Here is a 12,500-nt window from a genome sequence, read left to right on the forward strand (position 1 = left end):
CACCAAGGTATGACTACTTCCCTTTCCACTCTGTGTTTTTGATTGTAATACCTTATCTCACATCGTTAATTTGTTACAGGAGATGCGTAGTAAGTAGATTAGTGATATAATTAAAAAAAGGACCCTACAAAGTGTTATATATATATGTTAAAGTACTTACAACCTGTTATTATATTACGAAAACCTGATATTATATATAAAATTATACAACAGGAATATCAACACATTAACAATGGTCAGTTTACTATAAATTTGGTATCTTTATGCTTACAGGACATAAAAAAAAGGTGGAGTTAGAAGTATTAAAGTAGTTATTTTTGAAGGATGACGGTCTCGATGGAGGGAGCTTATCACAGCCAGGATCAGGTGTCTACTCTTTCAAAGAATGGATCTAATGTTTATTGAACAGTTTTCTTCCTTATCTCAACGACAATTGTTGGTTGATATAAGATACTTCAATTACTAGTGATACTAGAATTCTGTATAAGAAATGAATGAGTGCTGACTAGTTTGGCCTTTTCGTTTGTATGTTTAATAGGGGCTGGGGGCATAATAATTTACTTGTCGGTCAATTAAGAGGTGAAGTCTATTCTTAACTTTATGTCCATTGTTAACATTAGGGAGACTTAAGATGAGTTATTGCCATATGTGGTTTGCATTCGCTTTTTCCAGCTATACTGTTTTTTGTATGACGTAATCATTACCTGGCCTTCTTAACCAATTAAAAGCAAAGACAGTAAAGGGAAGACGGGAAAACATTTCATTTTTTTTTTCTAAGCCTTTGCTGGCTTTATTAGGGCGCATTGGCAACAAATGGCGCTGTTTTATTGTGTGCTTGTCATCTGTTACCTGTTTTCACAGCTCAGTATTGACAGATGGAAAATTTCCTCTAGTCTTTTTTAAAACTGTGAATGATGTGTTTTTATCAGTCTTGATACAAATGTATGCTACATCATGAATAAAACAGAATTTATATATGGAAAAATTTTCTAATAGTTTTTATTTTTCGTTTAAGTTACTACGTTGTTTTGTGACATTTCTCTGGTTTATTTGATATCTCACAATCTGGTAACTCGACTTAAGTCTTTAAAACAAACAGAGAAATGCTGTTTGCCTATGTATAACGAGTAGCCGTTGTGGTATATATTGCCCTTTAAGAATAAAGTATCATTGAATGATGCATTTTTTCCTGTAATTATCAAGCCGAAGCTTATATGAGGTTGTATATTGAATCTATTATGATCATAACTTACATGACATACTCTATCAAAGTATCAATGATTATATATTGAAATATATCCTAATAGAAGGTATAAGATCGAAATACAGCAGTGATGTTATTTGTTGATTATGTAAGTGGAGTTTGGTTTGGGTACATAGCAGGATTAATTGACAATGAAAGGAAAATGGTTGATTTTATAAAGAGTCGAAATTTTATAATAGATATATGCTGATTAAATCTTATGGTGATAAATGTAAAACATTTTTTTCAGAAAATTAATTTAATATGTAACTTTGTATGTATATCATTGTATTTGTATTTACGCACTAAAAATATATGAGCTCTGTACAATATACTCTAGCATAGAAATGTAAATGTCATGAACTGATTGTAAAGTCTAACCGCTGTATAATCTATTATTAAAATATAAAAAAATAGCAGGTAAAACCACTTTGAGAGGCCTTTATGTCACTTATGTAGGCAAACTCGTACCTCTATAAACCAAAATCACATTAAATGCAAAAAAAAAAAAAAAAAAAAAAGCAGAGCATGTTTTCTGATCCTATCTCTATATGGCATGAGTAAAATATGACTTAACATGCCTAAGGCAATACAATAACACCAACCGCTTATCTTCCCCCGCTTCCTAGTTTAGTCTTAGGCACAGGTTCAGATGCAAGTCTTTCACATATTCTGTACAAGGAACAAACTACATAAGTGAAAAAAAGAATAGGGGTTATATGATTATGAAAATGTTTATTACAAAGATATGTAAAAGCTCTAGATAGATAATAATATACCAATTATTGGATAACTGTTATGGTAACCCTAGAACACCGAAGTACGGTGTCCCGTAAAGTTTTTTTTTCTTCTAAATATTTATGCACAGTCTCTCGAGCATTGCTCTACAGCAGCCCTTTTTTTTCAACCTCCCCTTCATTTCCAGCATGACTACTCTCATAAGAAGACGTCTCCACAAGGGAAGTACAATCTATTTTGAAACTTAATGTATTTCGTCTATTTCTGTAATTGATCACGTTGGAAACGCTCCCCTTTCAGTAGAAAATTATTGTTGTTTATGTGAAATTAATGAAATATACTCGAAATAATTATCCACGTGATTGGCGTACGTAGCACATCCATAATTCACTTGGCAAAACAGATTAGCCGTGAGGTAATATTAATTTTGCGAGCGTAGCAAGCCCTGGCGGACCAAAAACCCTTAGAAGGACGTGATGTAAATCATAAATAATTCTGATACTTTAATTTCTACCCACTTACAAGAAACATATTTTTCTAACTTGATAATTTTGTTTTTATTTTGCATTTTTGACCATTATTATTGCTGCAAATCACTCAAGTTTTTAGTTTTTTCAATCCAAAACCCCGGTTCCACAGTGGGATCACCCATAATTGTTTTCATAATGGTGGTAGGAAAACTCATGAATTGGTGAATTGGTAGTTTGACTTAATATTTATGGTGAAAAAAAACACACACACACAAGATAGCGAGTAGGATAAATATATGCTTGTTATTTTGGCTAGTAATAAAGTATAATTAGTTTTACCAATTGTCCATTATGGATGGTTCACATCTTCAACACTATTCAATGTTTCTCCAAATGCTCGGGTGAAAGATCCTGGGACTCCACGAATGCCATACTCTGGGATAAATAATAGAAGCACATTGCATATCTTTAAGTTCTAATTTCCTTAACTCTGGTTTATGAGACTTTTCTTCGATTTTCTGTTGTTCTTTTAACTCAAATAAGTATCCATTGGTCAGTGGTTGCTTGTGGTTTTCAATCAACTCATCCAAATCTGTTGACTCTACCTTAAGTTCGTCTCTAAGGAATGAAAAATTCCTATATTCCTTTTCTACCGACTCAACAAAACTTTTGAGATCATAAACGAATTGAGGGCACATATCCAGTATACACCATTCACTGTTGTTTGAGTCACTTCTGTCCAAGATGCAACGATGCTTGATATTGCTTGATAAATATTGTAGATCTTTCAAAACACCTGAATGCTCATGATGTCTTCGGATAGTAGAGTATCATGAATTAACTGAAGAAAAGTAAGTTTAGATAGTACCACTAGAAGACAGACGTAGTGTTTGATGGCAAAACAAGGGCAGTCCCATTTGTGTTTACTTGAGATGTGTTGGATATACATGTACATTACTGAGAATCTATAAAACATTAAGAGGATTTTTTCTCGTATATGAGTGGGCAATTAGGTGATAATTGAGAGACGGCGTAAATGCAATTAACTTCATCTCAACAGCCAGCGAGGTTTTTAAAAAATTCAAACATATCATTACAAAAAAAAAAAAAAAAAAAAAAAAAAAAAAAAAACTCAAACCGGTGTTGCTGATAGAAAGGTGTACAGGGCGACATACGATAGAAAAACTTAATGTTACAATGTACAAGTGTGAAACACGTACGGTAAATGGCTCTCCCTCTAAAAATTACATACATTACATACATGTAAAATAAGGTGCCCTGCTCTTGAGAGGCGTACTGTAGGCAGGTCATTCGGGAGAAGATATTCAGGTTTTAAACGACCACTCTTCTTTGCCACGCATGTTGAGTTCCTAACGTCGTTGCGCAGAAAACTGTGCATAGCCGACTGCATATCTGTCGGCATGTCTTACTTAGCTATGGGCTTGCAAGTCTGGCGTCATGGAGTAAAGTTTCCCACTACATGACATTAACGCTGGCTATTGTTGGAGGAGGTTGCAGACGAAAACAATTCCGCAGGTAAAACCAATGGGTTCAACTGCCGAGAAATCCAGGGCTTTTTTTAGGAGTGGTCCTTAGTCCTAGGAGGACCACGGGAGCCAGAATAAACTAGTTAGAGTCCTTGCAGTGGGACAGCAAAGCTGGTTTGAGTGTGATGTGAAAACGTTCAATGATTCCATTGGCAGCAGGGCTGTATGCAGTTGTCTGATCATAGGTGATTTACAGCAACTTGCAAGCAAGAGCATCACAAAAATTTATATAATAATAAACCATGAACAGGCATTATAACACAAGTTGGTCTAGTAACAGTGCAGGGAAGAGCGAGCGATAAGATAATCAAAACCGTTACAGTGCACAAGCGTGTATGAAACATGTGGGGTAAAGTATTTTAATGAATTACACGCATTTGATTTAGTAAATCATAGTGGTCTACTATTTACTTAACCTACAGCCTTTGTATCATCTGTCTCAATCATTATCTTTTACTTGGTATATTAGTGCGTTTAGTAAGTTTTGTCTATTGGGATTTACTTAGGATTTTGTTAGACCAGAGTTGGAAGGTTTAAATAGCCCAGTTTGCCTAAGTCTTTGGCGAATTGGACTTCGTGCTTCTTGATTATATATTTCTTTTTATCAAATTAATAGGCCTGAGAAAGAAAATAAAGAAGGAAGTAAACTACACTCAGACTGTGGAGAAATTTCACAACTCCTGATTTATGGCCTGATAAATTCTCTTTTTCAAGTTACAAGATTTCATGCAAATATACAGTATATCGTTGCTATATGACATATAGCCTAGGCCCTGGTATGTTATGAACCCAATATTATACACCCAGTCTCCAGAGCTTTGTTGTTGTTGTTGTTATTGTTCAAGATACGTTTTTATCGTTTTTCTGTAGAATATTCACATAATAACTGTGGGTGAATAAATCAGACCTGATTAGAGTCAAATAAAATAATAGAGGTAGAATTAATTATTTTTGTAATAGCAAAGATAACTCACCCCTCGCTTATCTATTTATTTATTTTGTTATTTTTCCTTCACGCTGAAGAAATTCCTCGAGAGAATAAACCTAAATAGGTAGCGTTGACTATAACCTTAACCATGACTTAAAATAATCTATTGCAAGTTTCAAAATTGCGACACAATCTAACATTTGTTTATACACAAAATGACATAAGCAAAAATAAGTAATAACTTTGAATTTATATCCAAATGCATAAATTGTCATCATTAGACTGTAAGGCTCTGCTCAAACTGTTCTTCATATTGACGCCCCCTTTCTCAGTTTCCTTCTATCCAGTAAGATGGTTCCGAGACTTGGCTCACGGAGTCACGATGACCGAGGGATTCGTGCTTAAGTAACGTATTCAATTTTTGTCTTTAAATATTATTCTAGCATAAAATGTATTTTTTACGACTTAATACTTTTCAAATATAAATTATTAAAAAAGTGACCAACGTTGCCTCGTACATACACAGACTTACAAAATGAAATAAAAGATTTAATACTAAGTGACAACATAAGGACAACGCGTGTTCAATGCAAAAATAAAAACGTATCACCAGTTTTTCTGAAACTGTACACCACGGTCAAATATTTGCGTTTCTGCAATTATACTACAGGGTGCCCAGTTATCACGTTTGTTATAGTTTACGTCTCAACTAGCATCTGCTTGCCTGCTTGTTAAATTAAGCGGTTTCCTTTTAGATTTCCTAGATTTACTCTGACAAGTACCTTAAACATCCACATTAAACATGAAAGCCTATTTTTGCCAATTAGACTGTTGTTTCAAAAAGCCTTTTCCACAATGCAAACCATTGTTGATGCTTTGATAGGATTTTATCGACGAAAATCTATTAGGAATTGCCCTTAAATGCACACTAACTACGGTACATATACAGGTAGTAGGTCATCTTATCGAAAGACGAAAGAAGGTATTCAATTAATATTTTACTACTTGTTTTTAGTGGATAATGAGATATCTCAGCTTATTTTTATTTTACCTTTAATACTCATATGCTAAGCATTACGTATATCATACTGGTAACAACCATTAATGAACCAGTTATTTCTCTTTAACAAAGAAATGAAACTGGCAGAGCTTCAATCTAAAATCATGCATGTATAATAATTGCCTTAAAATGGGTATAAACATTTTTTCGCAAATGGAAGCCTATTTGTTTTGTAATGATTTACATGAACACTACTTTGGACTATAAATTAATGCAATATGAATAATAGTTAACATTAGAAGCAGAAGGAGTCGTAATGTAAAGAGAAACATTGTAAAGTAACAAAGAAATGGTAAAAATCGCATTCAATCCTCAATATTCAATCTTTGCTAGCCTTGGTTATGTAAGGTTTGGCTGGTGCTCGCTGATATCAAACTTTAGTTCATGGTAGATATTTTGGGGCCATTTTCAAAAGATAACTATTGAAATGGAACTATGCTTTCGATTTACATAAGCCATAAATTTGAAATGTTATTAAATTATAAACCACAAACTTGAAGACCTGTAAGCACTATTTCATTACAGCAATTATGATATTAGAAAGGCTGATTTACAAAATTCTTTTACTTTACAAGATCAAATCACTTAAGGTTACAAGGTGATATCCATCCTAGAAAAAAAGAGATACTTTTTTTCTTTTTTTTCATAGAGGCGTGTAATAACCATATTTTTTTTATATATGTGTGTGAAATCCGGATTTTTTAAATAACCATATGGTTGGTGGTATAAGAACTAAACATACTCATAACTTGGCCAACATTACAGTAAAGGAATAAACTATACATCAAATTTAAGCTTGCAATATGCACTAAGAAATCATTTGGTCATATAAACGGGTAATTAAGATCTTGTCCAACTGTGACCCATTACCTCCCTCAAATTACCCTGTTCACCGAAAATGTCCCTAAAAGGTACAAACGTCATAGATTCAGTATATTTATGATATGGAACTTGGGAAAGACGAAAAAAAGACAGTTTTCACCAAGTTTGTTCAACCTGTTGAAAATAGGGATGAAATGCTGGATAGTTAAATAACCCTCCTTTTCTAACAATGACCCAGAAACAATAACATCCAAGGTTTTCCTTTAGAATACACTTATTTTACATTAATTTGACCATCGGACAGGATCTTGAGTTAAGATATAACGTTTTGGGTCGATAACAGACTCAGTGAAATTACTCCATGCATTCCACCCCCAACCACTCCCCCATTGCTGAGCATAGCCTACCTAGGCTCTTCCCTTCCCACTCTGAAATATAATGCTTGTTGTCGACAGGAAAAAGAATATAGGTAGTGAATTGATCATTGTATGTATTCTCATTGTTGATAAATCTTATTTGTACCCAGTTCACCTAGTGGTAATTTTTCAGTGTCTGCTAGGGACAAAGACTTTGTCTTGTTCTTATGCAGAAATAGTAATCCATACGCACAGTTGATCCCGAGTTGGACAGGATTTAACCAGTTGTCTCTACTTTTGTGTCTGAAACTACCAGCGTTGGTCACATGCCAAGTACTTCATCCTCAGTTTGTGACATAAATATTGTTTACGCAGATAGATGTAAAGCCGTTTTGGAGAAGGTAGGACAGACAAAAATTGTAATTTCCCTTGATCAGGCCTTGTATTTTAAAGCAAAGTAGGGTGTTTGAAGTCAAGAAGATGAATCTGAATATTACAAGGTCTCAGTAGGGACCTTTCACACTGCTATACAATTTATGAAAGCATTTGGCTAACCCATTGATTGTTCAGGGTTAGGAGATGTGTAGGGTGAGAATTGTGAAATCACAACTTTGGATATGCTACTAGGGCATACTGACAATAAAGCAATTCGTGGACATACAGGCTGGAGGAACGTAGAGAGTAGAGGTCCCCTTTTTGTTGTGTTTCTTCTTGTTGTCGGCTACCCCCCAAAATTGGGGGAAGTGCCTTTGGTATATGTATGTATGTGTGTGTGGACATACAGTAACACATGAAACGCTCTGGAGATTACTGTAGCCCAAGTTCCAGTGCAGCATTATGCAAATCGGAAAGTCAGTGAATGAAAACCTATTGGCTGTCATTGACACTTGATTCTTAATGTGTGCTGGTTATAGCTACACCTACTGTACTTGATCTGCTTAAGGAGTTTGTGTCACATGTGAGGTTAGGCAAACAAAGATGTATCAAAATCGGAGTAGGCTACCCAACATTCAAATTTCGGTGGCAGTTTATGATGGGAGTTTCTATTTTAATGAGATGCAATATACAGGACCAAGAAGGTAACTGGATCCTTCATTTAAACTTTTCTCGAATATCTAGCCTTGGTTTGCCATTTATGCTCACACAATTCATCCTTTTTGGGACCCAGTTACCCAGTGTGATATTAGTGCTCTCCCCCCTACAGCACCCGATATCTTCAATAAATTTGTAGTTGGTCGGTTCTTAATAAAGAGAAATGAAGGTATATACAAACATTTGGAAACTGATTAGATAATTGAAATACATCAACTGAATTGCAGAATTAAGTGGAGGTATTGTAGGGATCACACACAGATTTTGTACAAGATAGACTCATTTTGACATACAACAAGCATGGCAGAATTTCAGAAGATACCCTGCGTCTTTATGGCCAACAACACAATGATACAAATTATGACTGCAGTCTTATGGGTAATGGCAAAGCAGGCTTGAAAAGTTTGAAAGAAAATATCTTAAAGCTTATAAAAGAGTCTGAAGTTCCAGGTCTTCTAACATTATTCCACGTCAAAACTGATGTACTGTTCAAACAATGATTTCGAACCCAATTAGATTACATCATTTATTATGTCTGCAAAGAGAAAAAGTCACAAATTAGTTGATGAATTCCTAAAATCTTGTCTTTATCAACAGGTCACTTATATTTACTCTGGAATCACACACAAAAAAGACAAGGCAATGCCAACTATGTACAAGAAAACTGTTCAGGTCAACAAGGATGCTGTTAATATTGTAAAGGCATAACATGATATATTCAGAAATCTTCTAGTTGCGGGATATAATGGAACGGAAGCCAACCGTTGTTGAGTCCTCAAGTAAGAGCTTTTTCCTATACCATTGGCACTAGGGTATACAAATCAAACATTAAATACAACGACCAAGCATAATCTGTCCAACATTCCCACAGAATCTACTGAAGTGAAGCAAAAGCTTCCTGATAGCAGCAGACCAACTTGCTTTTAGGTGGTGGTTCAACCCTGATTCAGGCTACTGGTAAACTAAAATATGCTAGAACATTTCATGATCTAGTCAATGTATTTATATATAAAATTTTTGCTAAGTTCAAGTCCGGTAAGTGAACACGAAGTTATATTTAATCGTTATCAGGAGACATCAATAAACCATGGAGTTCAAGCAAGTTGAATCTGACGTTTACTACCAAACAGATGGAAAGTACACTAAGCACTGTCAAATTACCTCCATGTTGGTCCTAATTTATAAGCCATATTTCTAACAAGTGTGAATTTACAACATTCATATCAAATGAATTGAATAACAGCCTGGAGCTTAAATCAGGTTAAGAGTTGGTATTTTGTAGGGGCCGCAGTGATATTAAAATGGTGAGGCCATCAGCATCATAAAAGCCTTTCCACACTATGGGTCATTCCCGATGGACAAATAATAATACCAGATCCCAATAGGTAGTGAGAATGTGGTTGATGACGTCAGAAGCAGGAAAATCACAGGCAAGGCCCTGGCAACAACAAGTGTTTCCAAATGGAGTGTAACCTACAATCTCTCCTTGTTCAAATGGCAAAGACTGGCGGGTAAAGAGAACACAGTAGACATCAATAACATATGATAATTTCCCAAAGATAATAATCACTCCGAGTTAAACAAATTACAATGTAAAGTCCATTTGGGCCACGTGTCCCCTTGCATACATTAAGATATTGTTTTTATAAAATAACCTTAACAACAATGCAAAAGATGTAATTATTTCTGCCAACCTTACTTCTATAAAACTTTATGTTAAAAAACCTTACAATATATTCAATTTTTCTAACTGGTACTCTGATATAAGGGTATCTTTATATTCCTTTTAATATATATTTACAAACAACGATTAAACGTAATTAGAGTAATAAATCAAACCAATAGAGATAAGGACACAAACACAAACACCTCTAGGCTACAAATAATGAAAAACTAAACAAATTCTTCAAACTCCTAAAGTTAACAACAGGAGAAAATTGCTTGAGAATCCTGAATTATGGGCATATTTTGGGCGCATGAGAGAGAGAGAGAGAGAGAGAGAGAGAGAGAGAGAGAGAGAGAGAGAGAACGAGCAAAATCCTGCGAATCTGCCTAGAATTGAATTATCTTTTAATGAGAAGTAATCAACCGCATTAGTTTATACACATTTCCAAAACCTTCCTTGAACTATCATCTCGTTTGTACTCTCTTAATACAGGTCACCAACAGTGCGGAAATAAAGGTCACCAAAAACACCATAATTTGAGGGTGTAAACTTTGTCCATACTAGCCCCTGCCTTGCTTGAGTTTACTAGTCGAGACAATTTATACCTGTTCATGCATGCCCGTCGTTTCCTTACTTCTGACGTTCCCTTTGTACCTGCCACCATGGCCACCGCTCTCTGCCACTCGCACTCCTAGTTTCTGGTGTTATCGGATCTGGTATCACTGTATGCCTGTCGTGCATGCCCTATAGTGTGGACAGGCCTTAAGACCACCACTAAGTCAGCACTACAAAAGAAGCATACAATAAGATTTTTCTAAATACTAAGGATCCTTTAAGTTGTGGGTATCAATGTATGGCCATCAACTATCGAGACACAATTTAACATGGTGTGAAAAGTAGTTTAAGCTAATAGTTTCTAAACTGATGAAACTGTCATAATGGTTGACACTCCCATCCCTCTAGTCCACGTCCTCACCCTCTCCCCATATTTAGGTGGCATACATTTAGAAAAAAATATTGATTGTAACTAAGCTACTGATATGAGTTACTTCCTGAATTTTGAATAGAATCGTGTGCTATTAGAAAGGTGAAATATTTTTTTTCCATTACATGTCACGTTTACTAAATTAGGAGCCCATTGCATGTTGCTATCAGGCCAACCATAATTATCCCAATTGGCAAAAACTTTGCACAAGACTATCAAAATCTATAGTTTAATAAATGCCATACGCTGGATATGCCATTTCTGTAAAGGGTGAAATTTCCTAGGGAGACAAGTTGTAAAAGTTTTTTTTTTTTTTTTTTTTTTTTTTGGCTGAGGCAAGTTTTTCAAGTAGGGTTTCGCTCATGTTTTATTAGTGTAAATAGAATTTTGTAGCTTTTCACAAATAAGCTAATTGAGTACATTATAAACTATATTCAGGGTTTTTTTTTTGTTTTTTTTTTGGAAATTAATGACATAGACACTTATATATAACCATATGCCAGATTTAGGAATATGCAGATTTCACACAAAATGTTTTAATACAAGACTATAAGGAAAACTCGAAGAGTTGCCATTCAACCGGTGAGGATTGGCAAACTTATGGGTGATTGATCTGGGCTGGATACTAGTTTGTTGTTCAACGTGATTTTATACTAGTGATTTTGGGTATCTGCCATTGAAAGCTTATGATTTGGAAGGCTTGGGTAAACTTATTACACAATCCAACCTATAAAGGAAAAAATATTTTTCTTTATTTTATGCTAAATAATATTGTATTTCCATTTTTATTTGCATGGCCTTAATATTAAAGCTTAATTCTCTTCTTCAACTACTATACCCTCGTTAAAGCATTATGTAAAAAAAAAAAAAAAATGGCTCGAAACATGTCACTAGAATTAACCCTCCAGTGCTCCAATGACGCATTTATATGACAATATTATTAGTACATCATATAATACCTATTTAATGGAAAATTTGCCTTGAATTTTAAGTCAACCCAAGAGAACGAGACTTGCCTTTTTTTTCTAACACGGAATGCAAAATGTAAATCGATAATAGTAATGCATGCGCTGAAGGCCTCTATCTATCATTTGGTTCATCTCGTTTTTTATCATTCTCAAAAAATATAATTTTCTAGATATTTACGGCATTTACTCAGTGCTGTTGCATTTTTGTTAATATAAAATTTTTTTAAATGTGTACCTAATACTCTTGAATACCGTGTGAAAGTATATTATAATAAGAAAAAAACCTAAAAAGAAGAAAAAAGTGACGGAAAAAATCATACACAACAAATTTCATTGGCTATTATTAGATGAAGACAGGGGAAGGGATATGTAACGTTTTATATGTTCACCGCTTTGCCAAGTACGTTTACAAAGGTGAAATTTTAAAAGATTATTAGAATGAGTAATGCTCATGTTCGTACGCCATTGGAAATTATTATTATTATTATTTTTTTTTTTTTTGCATTTATCACGGTATATGAAAAATTATAAATATGAATGAGTATATATATATATATATATATATATATATATATATATATATATATATATATATATATATATATATATATATATATATATATAT

This window comes from Palaemon carinicauda, chromosome 9 (assembly GCF_036898095.1).
Source record: "Palaemon carinicauda isolate YSFRI2023 chromosome 9, ASM3689809v2, whole genome shotgun sequence".
Lineage (NCBI taxonomy): Eukaryota > Metazoa > Arthropoda > Malacostraca > Decapoda > Palaemonidae > Palaemon > Palaemon carinicauda.